Below are 14,144 nucleotides of genomic sequence, written 5' to 3' on the forward strand. Positions count from 1 at the left end.
TGGTCAAAGGTCTTAAAGGATTTTAATTAATTTGAACACCACGAAAGTAGGGTTCGAGTTAATTAGAATACACCCTAGATGCCTTGAGAAAGGATTTAGGATAACTTAGGACTAATTTCCATCAAGGAAAATGATCCTCAATGCAATAAATAAACAAGATAACATCCCTAGTAAGATTCAAGTGTGAAATCTTAATTCTAGAATTGTTTCAAATAAATCATTTCGTTTTAAGTTTACCATTTTAGTGTTTAAAGTTAACAAACTTCATTCCCTAAGTATTCGATAGCCTAGACAGTCAAGATCTCTGTGCAGATTGGTACTTGCTAAACAAAATTCCTCGTGGAAATGATACTATACTTATCACTTTATTACTTGTTAGAGATATGTGCACTTGCGGTGATTGCAAAATAGTGAAACAAGTTTTTGGCGCCATTGCTGGGGACTTTTTTGGTTTTAGTAATATCAAGCGATAGGCGATTTAGCTGATTTAGGCAATTATATTTATTATTTAATTTTATTTTACTGGTTGTATTTCTTTTCTTTTCTCTCAGGTGCCCGATTTGGTAAATGACCAGAACAAAGCCAGAAGAAATTTTGGACTGTGATCTAGAAATAGAAAGAACTCTGAAAGCCATCAGGAGGGAAAGGAAACATCAAGAGCATGGTAAAGGAGATCCTAAAATCCCAACCATGGCCGATAATAATGACAGACCAATACTCTTGAGAGATTACGGAGCTCCATCTGTCTAAGGATTCCAGCCCATTGTCATTAGACCCACAGTGGAAGCCAACAACTTTGAATTAAAACCAGCATGGCTCCAAATGATTCAACAAACTCAGTTTGCAGGTTCACCAACAAAGGACCCACACTATTACCTCCAATGTTTTCTTGCCCTATGTGATACATTCAAGATGAATGGAGTGTCTGATCAAGCAATAAGACTCAGAGCATTCCCATTCTCCTTTTGGGACAGAGCAAGGAAGTGGTTACTTTCTCAACTGGCTGGAACATTCACTACCTGGGAAAACCTCTCTTAAGCTTTTCTAGCAAGGTATTTCCCACCAGCAAAAGACTGCAAAGCTGAGGCTTGAGCTCAACACCTTCAGACAAAAGGAAAGAGAGTCACTCTATGATGCATGGGAAAGATATAAAGACCTGCAGAGGGAATGTCCACACCATGGCATAGAAGATTGGCTATTGGTGCAAAATTTCTATAATGGATTACTAGCCTCTACAAAGAGCACAGTTGATTCAGTTGCAGAGGGTGATCTCATGGAGACAATAGTGCCCCAAGCCCTTGAACTTCTAGAAAGGGTTGCATACCATAATTATGAGTGGTCAAATGAAAGAAATGCAAGAAGAACTGCGGGGTCTTGGAAGTAGATGCCCTAAGCATGATAAATGCCCGGTTGATCGACTCACAAAGAAACTTGAAAGAATTCAAGCCAATGCAGTTGGTACAAATAGTCAAAATGAGGGCAGCTATGAAGGAGGATACATGAATTCAGAATACAACAATTTCAACGAACCTACATAATAGATGAACTATGTGAATAATAGAGGAAACTTTAACCAGAGGTAGCCAAACAATCTGTATTCAAATACTTACAACTCTGGATGGAGAAACCACCCAAATTTCTCATGGTCCAATCAGCAGAACCAGCCAATAAACAAGCAACAAGGGTACAAAGCTCCGGACCCCTAGATTTGAGCAGTCAGAACTTTGCACAGCCATCACTACCTCTCCAACCTCAATAACCTGAACTGAAAATAACCATGGAAACCATGATGGAAGGATTCCTAGCAGCTCAACAACAACAAACTGAATTGATTAAATAGCTGACTTCCAGAATGGACCAACTTGCTACCCATAATAAGATGCTAGAGAATCAAATCGCTCAGTAAGCAAGTTCTTCAAGTAAGGCTACTGGCAAACTGCCCAGTCAACCAGAAATGAACCTAAGGGAGAATTGTAAGGCAGTTGCACTGAGGAGTGGGAGAACTCTAGTATAACCAGAGGTAGAATCGATAGAGGAAACCATAGAAAAATCTAAAGACCAAGCAGAGAAAAAGGAGGAAGAAGCTAAGAAAGATCAGGAAGAGGAAGTAAGGAAGATAAAGAAATTACCAGAACCATACCAGCCTCCCCTACCTTTTCCTCAGAGATTTCAGAAAGCCAAACTGGACAAGCAGTTTGGGAAGTTTTTGGAAGTTTTACAGAAACTTTACATTAACATCCCCTTCACTGAAGCACTTTTTCAGATGCCATCTTATGCCAAATTTCTTAAGGAAATTCTGTCAAAGAAAAGGAAGCTAGAAGACTATGGAACAGTAGCTCTAACATAGGAATGCAGTGCCATTCTGCAAAACAAACTGCCTCCAAAGTTGAAGGATCCATGAAGCTTCTCCATACCCTGTATCATTGTAACAAGAAAATAGACAAGGCCCTCTGCGATCTTAGGACAAGCGGCAGTCTAATGCCTCTATCAATATGCAAAAAGCTAGAGATCGGGGAACTGAAACCCATAACAATCTCATTGCAATTGGCTGATCGATCCATTAAATATCCTGTAAGGATACTTGAGAACATCCCTATCAAAGTGGGCAAATTCTTCATTCCAGTGGACTTTGTTGTCCTTGAGATGGAATAAGATGTCCAAATTCCTATCATCTTGGGAAGACCATTCTTAGCAACTGCTGGAGCCATCACAGACGTAAAAAATGGACGATTAACCCTCAAGGTAGGAGAAGAAGAAGTGGAGTTCAACTTGTTCGACATAATGAATCACAAATTTAAACCTGATGAATGCTTTAAGGTTGACATAATTGATGAACAAGTTAAAGAGGAATTTCATAAGACACATCCTAAAGATCCTTTTGAAGCATGTATTGTACACAGCCACATAGTGGATGATGAAAATACAAAAATAATAGCATGTGCACAATAGTTGGCAGCTCCTCCAACCCTACCCTTAGCTAAGGCTTCGGAGATAGAGAAGTTGAAGGAGGAACAAACCAAAGGTAAGCTCGGAAAACTCCAAGCAGTGAAGCTTAAACCTCTCCCATCTTCACTAAGGTACGCATTCCTGGACTCAAAGTCTAATTATCCTGTTATAATCAATGCTAGCCTGTCTAAGTTAGAAGAGGAAAAATTGTTAAGAGAACTTAGGATCCATAGCAAAGCATTAGGGTATAAAATAGAAGACCTGAAGGGGATCAACCCTTCGATTTGCATGCATAGGATACCCATGGAAGAAAATAGTAAACCCACAATCGAACATCAAAGAAGACTAAACCCAAACATGAAAGAAGTAGTCAAGAAAGAAATTTTAAAACTATTAGATGCAGGTATCATATACCCAATTTCTGATAGTAAATGGGTTAGTCCAGTACATGTAGTTCCTAAGAAAGGTGGGACAACTGTTATCCAAAATGCAAGCAATGAACTAATCCCTACTAGAGTAGTCACTGGTTGGCGAATGTGCATTGATTATAGGAAATTGAACAGTGCCACCAGAAAAGATCATTTCCCTCTTCCTTTCATCGACCAAATGTTAGAAAGGTTAGCAAAACACTCTTATTTCTGTTATCTAGATGGGTACTCGGGATTCTTTCAAATTCCTATTCACCCAGAAGACCAAGAAAAGACAACGTTCACTTGTCCCTATGGAACATTTGCATATAGAAGAATGCCTTTTGGTCTTTGTAATGCCCCTGCTACCTTTCAAAGATGCATGATGGCTATCTTTTCTGATTATATTGAAGATATCATGGAAGTTTTTATGGATGATTTTTCTGTCTATGGAACTACTTTTGATGATTGCCTAGCTAATTTATCTAAGGTGTTGCAAAGATGTGAAGAATCAAACCTGGTCCTAAATTGGGAAAAATGCCATTTCATGGTAAGGGAAGGTATAGTTCTGGGACATTTGATATTAGAAAGAGGAATTGAAGTTGATAAGGAAAAATTTGAGATCATTGAAAATATGCAACCCCCAATGCGAGGCTTTTTGGGACATGTAGGATTCTACAGAAGATTCATTAAAGACTTTTCCAAAATAGCTAAGCCACTTACTAGTTACGTCAAGATGTTCCCTTTGATTTTGATGAAAATTGCCTTGTCTCCCTTAACAGAATCAAAGAGGCTCTGATATCAGCACTAATAATGCAGCCACTGAATTGGGAGCTACCATTCGAGGTGATGTGCGACGCGAATGACTTTGCTGTTGGAGCAGTGCTCGGGCAAAGAAAAGATAAAAAGCTCCATGCTATTTATTATGCTAGCAAGATACTTGATAATGCACAAATCAATTATGCTACCACAGAGAAAGAATTCCTAGCAGTGGTATTTGTAATAGACAAATTCAGATCTTATCTCATCGAGTCAAAAGTCATTGTATTCACAGATCATGCTAAAATCTGGTACCTTATCAACAAAAAGGAAGCAAAACCAAGACTGATTTGATGGATTCTACTCCTAGAAGAATTTGACCTTGAAATCAACGACAAAAAGGGATCCAAAAATGTAGTAGCTGACCATCTTTCTAGACTAAAATTAGAGTACACAGAGGACTTCGAAGATTTGCAAATTGATGATTCATTTCCTGATGAGCAGTTACTTGCATTCTCCAAAGCTCCATGGTACGCTGACTTTGTTAATTTTCTTGTATGCAGGGTACTGCCTCCAAACATGACTTATCAGCAAAGGAAGAAATTCCTACATGATGTGAGATATTACTTATGGGAGGAACCCCTACTGTACAAGGGATGTAATGATGGGCTGATAAGAAGGTGCATACCAGAGGAAGATATGGAAAGTATCATTTATCATTGCCATTCATCACTATATGGAGGACATTTAGGCACTTCAAAGACCGCAGCCAAGATTTTACAAGCAGGGTTTTACTGGCCACATTTATTTAAGGATGTAAGATCCTTTGTGCTAACTTGTGATTAATGCCAAAGAACAGGTAACAGTTCAAGAAGGAATGAAATGCCACTGCATAGTATACTTGAGATAGAATTGTTTGATGTATGGGGAATAGACTTCATGGGGCCATTCCCCTCTTCCCGTGGAAATAAGTATATTTTGGTTAGAGTTGATTATTTGTCAAAATGGGTAGAAGCTATTGCAACACCAACCAACGATGCTAGAGTGGTCACCAAGTTCCTTAAGAAGAACATCTTCACAAGATTTGGCATACCACGAGCGATAATCAGTGATGGAGGAAGCCACTTCTGCAACCAACAATTCAAAACACTACTGAAAAAGTATGGAGTAACTCATAAGGTGGCCACACCTTATCATCCTCAAACCAGCGGTCAAGTAGAAATATCAAACAGGGCAAGGCGATTCTAGAAAAGCGTAAGCAGATCTAGGAAGGACTGGTGCATGAAGCTAGATGATGCACTATGGGCATACCGCACTGCATATAAAACCCCAATTGGCACAACACCCTTCCGACTGGTTTATGGAAAATCATGCCATCTCCCTGTTGAACTTAAGCATAAAGCCTACTGGGCAATTCAAGTACTAAACTTTGACCTCAAAGCTGCTAGTGAGAACAGGCTCTTACAACTGAATGAGTTAGAAGAAATCCGAGAAGATGCATACGAAAATGCCAAAATCTTTAAGGATAAAACCAAAAGATGGCATGACAGGCGCATAGCAAGGAAAGAGATAAAGGAAGGAGATCTTGTCCTCTTATTCAACTCTAGATTGAAACTCTTTCCAGGGAAGTTGAAATCAAGATGGTCCGGACCTTTTAAGGTCAGCCAAGTCTTCCCACATGGAGCAGTAGAGGTATGGAGCGAAACCTCAGGCACATTTAAGATCAATGGGTAGAGGCTGAAGCCTTACTTTTAGGGAGAACCCATAGAAATGGGAGTAAATTGCACTCTCAATCCTCTTACTGACAGACCATAAACAAGCAAAGTCCAGCTAAAGACTATAAACAAGTGCTTTTTGGGAGGCAACCCAAAATTTTTTTGAACTTTTCTTCTTTTCTTTTTCTTCAATATTGAATTTTTGTTTCGTACTCATTAGCATTTCATTTTGTAGGATTTTTGAAAAGGGGAATAGAGATTAAGAGAGGAAGGGAATCACCAAGTCAAAACCACAAAAGGGAAAATTGAACAAAACCAGGGAAGTAACTCTATTGTTAATCTTTGCATCCATCTCATGTGTTATGATGATAAAATTTTCCATCTGCCAAAGATTTGAAAATTAGAAAATTACACGGGTCATGTATTGCTAGTACACGCCCCGTGTAACTTTCTGGAAGTCCATAAATTTCATCCAATCTCGACCCTTCGGGAGACATAAATTTATACGGGTCTATATCCCAAATTACATGGACCGTGTAATGTCTCTAGCAGAATAACTGAGAGACAGAAGGTTACACGGGGCTCCTTGAATTTTACATGGGCCGTGTAACATATCCAATAAAGTAACCCGAGAGATAGGAAGTTACAGGGGTTTCATAGCTGATTTACACAGGCCGTGTACTACGACAGATTTCGAAAATTTCAGGCAGAAGTTTACATGACCCTACATGTCGGGACCCGTGTAGTGATACACCACCCGTGTATTTTGTCCCAGACGTGACTCTTGGGGTGCGAAACGCACGAAACGAAGAGTCCTAATGGCTCACCCCTAGCATTAAAACCCTTCATAAACACAAAACTCTTCATCTACTCCCTTCCTAGCCTATAAAAACCTCTCAAATCTCATCTCCCTTCACCAAAATCATACTCTTCTCCTTCCCAAAAACACACTTATAGCTCCTGCGAAGAGATCTGCAATGAGGATCGACTCTTCTTCAAGACAAAGAGGAGAATCCTCACCTTCTCCACCCTAGCCTCCAACCCAGTGCCCAAGAACGAGGGTAGCCACTCCCCAACCATCTCAATAAGCACCTCCTCCACTGCAACCACAGCCACAACCAGCTCTACAACCCGAAATCTCTATTCCTTGGAGATTTTGAGATGATGCCCACAAAGCAATGTGCACCTGACTTCTAGCCCAAAAAATATCCTCCACCAAATACATAGATTTTTCGCTTTTAGAGCAAATCGGGTTGTAAGAAGAAATCAATGGGCTACTTGATAGTATTGGGTGGACAAGGTTCACCCAACTCCAATTTCTGGCTTACAAAGACACAACGCTGAAATTTTTGGGTAGCTTCAAGGCTAACTTATGGCCCACTGACAGGGAAGACAGGGGCAGAATTGAGTTTTACCTACTTGGTGTAGATCGGGTAGTGAATATGGATGAGTTTAATGCCATCTTTGGCTTTGACAGTACCGGCCATCAAGAAATCCCAAAGAACCGCATGCTGTACAACAACATCAACTTTTGGAATTCCATTGCACCAAACACAGAGCCCTACAACTCCAGCAAATCCAAATCAATGGGCATCACTAGTCCAGCATTGCGATACATGCATCGGTTCGCTGCCCACACCATCATGGGCCGTGGCGACAGCTTTGGCATTGTCAATGCGAGGGAGCTATTTTTCCTATGGTGCATGGTCACCGGGCAATGGTGCAGCACTGGCTTTTTCTTATGCAACCATCTTCGACACGTTTGCCATCAACCTACCAGGCATATAGTGCTTGGAGGCCTTGTCACCACCATTGCCCTCCACTTCGGCTTTGTTCCAGGACATCACAGACTGCGCTTTGTTACTGGAACATCGAGAATTGATCAAACTATTTGCATATTCATGGGGATATGTAAGAAGGTGGGCAACAAATGCTACTTGGTGGATGCCGAAGGAAATACCATCCCTCAGAGAGACGAGGCAAGGGAGCGACCCGGTGAGACCTCACAGCCTCAAGAAGAAGGGCAAGGGCGGATGTTCGAAGAGTCCCCTATCTGAGTGTCTCCATACACACCACCACCGATAGACCCAGTCCTTGCATACCTGCAGCGCATGGAGACCACAATATATGGCAGGATGCGAGCTATCAAGGACAGCCTCCAGGAAGCACACAACAAGCTGGACATTCTAATGGACAAACTAGATGACGAGGATAAGGAGGAAAATGAGCAAGGATCACCAGCATCACCATCATCATCGAGATAGGACTATAGGATAAGATCTTTATTATAGTATCTTACATGCCCTAGTCCTAACTTGCAACCATAGGTCTCTTTTATTTGCTTTATGTTCAAAAATTTTTCATGCTTAATAAATATTATGCTTCCTTAAAATTTTTGTACACTTGATCTGATCTTGCACATTATATTGACATTGAGGACAATGTCTGGTTTGAGTTTGGGTGGGGATACATTTGCACTTGCATATCATTACATGCACATCATTGCATTGTTTAAATTCAGCTACATTATTCTTGTGTATCAAAATTTTTAAGAATTTTTGAAAATTTTTGGATTGTAAATTGTGAAACTTAGCACTATAACCAAAATTTTTTTGTAAGCTAATAATTGGACTCCACGGGATAGAGGAATAAACGTATCTAGATGGGCAAAAAGGGATTCTAACATGTTATTTGTGAAGAAGCTAATCTCTTTTATGGAACTAGACTAGCTAAACCTCTTCATAACTATTAATTTATCACATTGAACTTGTAAAATTAGGAGAACAAATTTTGAAACACAAGCAAACTCAAAAATTGCCTCACTAGCTCTAGAACATATCTCTCGGACCTATCAAGGCGAATCCTAGCATATGCTTGATGAACAGATAATTAAGGCATTCTTTGATACAGCCTTACTAAGCCTTAGCCACCCCTAAATTAAAATGTATATCCCTTGTAGCCAACTTAAAGCCTATGTTCATCCCTTAAAATTTATTGCTTACCCATGTTATTCACCTAGCCCCTAACCTAAAAAACTACCATACCCTTTTGAGGAAGCAAAATGCATAAAGAAAATGAAGAGAGGATGTGGAACTCAAGAAAGAATGGAAGTGTGCAATTGAAGCCAAAGAAAAATTTTCCTTTCCAACCCAGCAAAAGCAATGAGTTTGGGGGAGAGGACAAAAAGGAAAAAGAAAAGAAGTCCCAAGATAAGTGTCATGGAAGCATGCTTGATAATATAAAAAGCCAAAAGCCTTTCCTCTCCACACAAAATATGTAGAAACGAACTCAGTATACTTGGATTTTATGCATACATGCTATCCTCATATTTGCATTCCCTAAAATCCTTTCATTGGCAACCAAGTTTATCCCTCTAGCCCCATTACAACCCTTTTAAAGACCTTTTGATCTTTTGAAAAAGCACATGCTACATTAGTGGAGATAGAAAATTGAGATATGCCTATGGAGTTAGAATTGAAATAATTCATCTCAATTACTTACGAAAGAGGCAGATTTGGGGGAGTTAGTACTTATTAATTCTATCCCAATAAAATAGGTTTTTTGTGGCTTATTAATGGTCTTGTATAAAGGAATAATTAGTCAAAACACCATGAAACAAGGTAAAGTTCCAAACAAGCAGCTTTTAGAACCCTTATGCCTTGAAAGAGGGGAGTTGGTATGAAGGTTAGAGGAGTTCAATTCTATGCTTATTAAATTGATGGCTGTATTCCTAAGTATCCCCTGAAATGTGCTTTAAAACAGAGTTTTGTTTTGCTTGAGGACAAGCAAAAGTTTGAGTTTGGGGGTATTTGATACACTTGAATTGTACAGATATTTTTAAGCACATTTGTATTCTAAATCATAGCATTTAGGCAAGTATTTTCATGCATAGTAGTTGATTTCATTAGTTTTCATAAATTTTGTTGCCAAGCCCTTAATTCCATGTTTTCTGTATTATTTCAGGTGTTTGGGAGAAGCCCCAAAGGATGGGAGTGCAAAGGAAAGCTTGGAGAGGTAAAAAGACAAAGAATTGCTGCTGATACAAAGTACACAGGTCGTGTAAACTAAGCCCCAGACCCGTGTAACTCTCTGCCAGAAGAAAGCCAAGAGAATCAATGAGAAACACAAGTACATGGGTCATGTAAGTAGACCCGTGTAATCTGCAGGGACCCGTGTAAGTCTCTGCCGGGCACAAGCTTGAAGAACCTTATGGGAACAACAATGCACGACTCGTGTAATTAGGCCCATGTAGTTGGCATAGACCCATGTAACTTTCTGTGCCTGTCACACCCTACCCCTCCGTAAGGCATAACATGATCCATATACCTAATGAATTACTAACTTCGTCTACTGATAACCCATTAAATACACTACAAGGGATTTTAAACCTTTTCTTACTTCTTTTTACATTGGTTAGCACTTTTTACAGGTGTTTAAATTTTTTTTACTAAAGTGAAACCAGATAACACATTTGAAGAATTAATAATTTCTGTAAAAATTTTGGCAGAGTGCCATTTGTATTTTGAATAAAACAGTTCATAAAAAACCAGTAAAAAAACACTTCAATTATTTTGTTCAATCCCCAAACTAGAATATTCAATCAACACAATAAGTTTCTCAACAATTGTCAACTCAAATCCATAATAATTTTCCAGTGTTTTCAAAAGCTGAGACAAAACAATATATCACAGTATTTGCAAACCAAAATAATTTACAAATTTAGTTTACAACTTTAGTGTACAATTTTAATTTACAACTGCTCAAAACCAAGAACAATATATACATACAGTGAACATACATTAAAATACAAAATGCAAAATATGGTATACTCAATATACCCGATGATCTCTCAGTGTAGTACTAGCGGTAAGTCTGTCGCCTGTCGATCTGTCTACCTACAACAAAGAATGAAAGCTATCACGAGCCAATGTCTCAGTGGTATGTTAGTAGTATGCCCAAGAGCATATGATTTAGTATATATCTTGTACATGTTTTATTAATAAAAGGCATTTCCACTTTTCCGTTTACATAATATATTTATGTGTAATAGAAAAGGTCCATTGATATTTTGTTAGAAATTCTATTCTTAAGTTGTTAAGAATATGAGTGACAGTATTTCTAGTACAAAGTATCATAAATAGGTTCACGATCGAGGATACTTTATAATAAGAACATGACTTATCTAGAAAGATTGTATTCATGTTTATTCCCAAGTTATTTATATGAGATATAAATAAGATGGAATGGTGAGTCTCATGCCATATGACAAACATGATAGGCACTTATAAATGATAAGTAGGCCGAACCAGTGACACTTATGACAAGCATATAGAGTTTACTCTTGTCAATGTTTTGTCATAAATCATATTAGTGCATATAATCTTTAGACCGGAGATAGCATAGTTATCTTGTATATAGGTAGTTTGAGTTTGATACTGCTTTCATACTTGTACTGTGTATGGGTATATGGGCATGTGTTGGCTCCTACTAGTTATATATGGAGGTAGGTGTTGATCAAGATGGAATCTATTCCTCTAAGTAAATAGAGATAAAATCCTATGTTCATTTAATTGTTCTTGATGTTTCAAGTTCCTAGCCAGGACAGATAGATTTAATTAGAAAAGTGTTTCTGATGAGAAAATCTTTTTAATCAAGAACTAGAATTAAAAGAGAACATAATATTCATAGCAAATGGAGTTTGACATAAACCATGACTCCAGCTTGAGTTGGGATTTTGTAACAGAGAGATTCCAGTGCATGGTAACATATGATTATAGGTTCATTTAAGGTAAATCTTATTACTAATTGGATAGCCATGGCATGCTATGCTAGGTGTTAACCATGGTTTATGAGGTGCATAAAATGATTTAGAGAAATCATTTATGGTAAGAAAGAGTTCTGATGATATTAAGAGTTGATATCATATCTCATTGCCAATTAGTGATGAGCCTAGTAAGTCACACACATACACAAGTTATCACCTAATTAAATATGATTTAAATAATTAATTAAAGAGTTTAATTGATTAATTAAATAGGTTTGGTTTGCAATTAGATTGCAAAGTCCCTAGCATTACTTGAAACCAAATCTAGATTATTGAATGTATAGTATAAGTTAAATTTATATTTAAAGTATTTAAATATGAATTTAATTAATGAGAAATTAATTAATAGAGATTAATTAATTAATTTATATTTGATATAAATTGATTAGAAGAAGAGAAATAATTATTTTGGGTTAAGAACTCAAAATTAAGACACAGGGACATTTTGGTCATTTCACAGGGTGACATGTGGCACCATGAGATGGTGACACATGGCATTACACATAAGCTTGCCAAATGTCTTTTAATCATGTAAGATGATTAAAATTAAGATCAAATATAGGTTTGATACTTGGCACAATGTGATTGGGTCAATTAAACCTTAGAACCAATCAAAGGGTGACATGTGGCAAGGGTTTAAGTGGTGACCTAGCTATATAAGTGTTATGAAAAAATAAAACATACAAGCTGCTGCCTCCCATTGTGTGCCACCACCCTTGAGACTCACATTCTCTCTTCCTCTTCATCTCTCATCTATTCCAAGAGATTAGCAAACAATCTCTTGAATTAAAAATACTAGAAATTATTTCTAGTGTCCTGTTTACATCTTTAATCTCTTAAAAGGCAGAACTTGATTTTATAAATAATAGAAAAAGATTTAGAAGCTGTTCAAGGGCTGCCATAGGTGTTCTTAGTGTTGACAAGCTAGAGGGACAACATCTGGTGTCCTCAAGATGAATCTCAAAGGCGCAAATATACTGCAGTGCATCAAGAGGTTAGTGTGTTTATTCTTGATTTAATCTAGGGTTCTAAAATTAATCTGATTAATTCTAAAATCTTAAATGGCAAATATAGATCCAAAAACATATTAAAAGAGTTTTAATATGTTGTTTATCATTGAAATCAAATAGATAAAAAAAAATCTTGCATGATGCATGTGACCCTAGGTGAAAATTTTTGAATTCAATGGTATAAACTTGTGTTTTCATGCTTCCACTCCTTTCAATTGGTATCAGAGCCACTCTATTTTCCATTTATATTATTAAATATATGATTTAATTGTGTGTTTTGATGATGAGATGATTTAATCATTGCTGGTTGCAATGGATGTGTGGCGGTATGCTTGAAGAACACTAACATGGTGCGCAAGGTTTATGGCTTCATGGGTGGTGCAAGGTTTGGCTTTTTAATTTTGCAATTGTTGTATGATCTAAGGCCTATCCTATGACTAATTAAAGTGTTTAATTAGTAATTTTAATCATACAATTAAATTTTGATTCAAATCAAAATTTTAAAAATTGTTTGAATGTGATTCAAATCTGAATTTTAGAAGTTGTTTGAATGTGATTCAAGTCTAAATTTTTAAAGTTGTTTGAATCATATTCAAATATGAATTTTTAAAGTTGTTTGAATAATATTCAGATCTGAATTTTTAAAAAATTGTTTGAATGTGATTCAAATCTGAATTTTGAAGGTTGTTTAAATGTGATTCAAATCTAAATTTTTAAATTTGTTTGAATGAGATTCAAATCTGAATTTTTAAATTTGTTTGAATGAGATTCAAATCTGAATTTTTAAATTTATTTGAATCATATTCAAATCTGGATTTTTAAGTTGAATATGAGATATTCAATTTAATTTAAGTATGTATATTTTATTTAATTGTTAAATAGTGATATGCATGATGGATGATCATGAACTATAAAAGACCAATGTGATTGGATTTATTTCTTTTATGTTTCTTTGGGATTGTAAATTAATTAATTTATTTTAATTTATTTTGGGCATGTATTATTAAGTTTGTAATAATTTTTGGGTTGTAATTTCATTTATTTAAGTTCTTGTAAATTCGCCTTGGTATGCCAAGGATTACTATATAATATTGGATTGCAAGAAGTTCAAGGAGGTCAAGAGCATTGGTAGGACCAGTGGGAGGAATTCAAGATCAAGTGTTGATTATGTACTCCTTCAGCAACTCTTGTAAAATGAATGAATGAAATGCACCTAGGAATGCCCTGATTCAATTCTTGGTGGCTCAAAATTGAATCCCTTAGAAAGTCCATGATCATACCATATTTGTTACTTATCCATAAATGCATGAGATGTATGGGAATGTATGCAACTATATGATATATGCATGCTAAATGGATAATGTGCAAAGTGAGACCTTAATAGTAATTAGGATGACCATAAAATCTTCCAAACAAATGATTAAGTTGGAAATGCTATAATTAAAGTAATTATAATATGGGCCCTCCATTGGGGCAATTATTT

The 14,144-nt window shown here is 36.9% G+C and overlaps 1 non-coding gene across 1 annotated transcript; it reads right to left on the reverse strand.

The window, feature by feature from the left end:
* Nucleotides 1-1,078: 1,078 nt before the first annotated feature.
* LOC131171624 (small nucleolar RNA R71) lies at nt 1,079-1,185 on the reverse strand. Its single transcript, XR_009142283.1, has one exon. It is a non-coding gene; the product is annotated as a small nucleolar RNA R71 (small nucleolar RNA).
* Nucleotides 1,186-14,144: the final 12,959 nt, after the last annotated feature.

The sequence above is a fragment of the Hevea brasiliensis genome, chromosome 12 (genome assembly GCF_030052815.1).
Source record: "Hevea brasiliensis isolate MT/VB/25A 57/8 chromosome 12, ASM3005281v1, whole genome shotgun sequence".
Taxonomy (NCBI): domain Eukaryota; kingdom Viridiplantae; phylum Streptophyta; class Magnoliopsida; order Malpighiales; family Euphorbiaceae; genus Hevea; species Hevea brasiliensis.